The sequence below is a fragment of the Diabrotica virgifera genome, chromosome 5 (assembly GCF_917563875.1).
Source record: "Diabrotica virgifera virgifera chromosome 5, PGI_DIABVI_V3a".
Lineage (NCBI taxonomy): Eukaryota > Metazoa > Arthropoda > Insecta > Coleoptera > Chrysomelidae > Diabrotica > Diabrotica virgifera.
The window spans coordinates 148,279,977-148,280,319 of NC_065447.1; positions in this window are offsets into that span (position 1 = coordinate 148,279,977).

The window sequence follows — 343 nt, forward strand, 5'->3', positions numbered from 1 at the left end:
GATAAGCTGGCCAAATACCCAAGTAGGTGGAAGCCAATAAACTAAAGAAGGAGAAGAAGAATATACCTAAATATAACCATAATCATAACTATATAATAAAACTATGTGAAGAAGACTACTACCGCAGAAGACTTTAAATTTGTATTTCTAAGTTATCACGAGTTTTTGAAGCGTGAAATTTTGGAAATCTCATTTTTAAACAAAACTGAACATTAATATGTAATAAAAAATGTGCAAGTTCCCTATTAATGAATTGGTTGAAGTACGACCGGTTAAACAGATGACATCCGAAAAGTCTTAACAAATAAAAACAATAAAAAATGATGAAAAAACTTGAGAAACA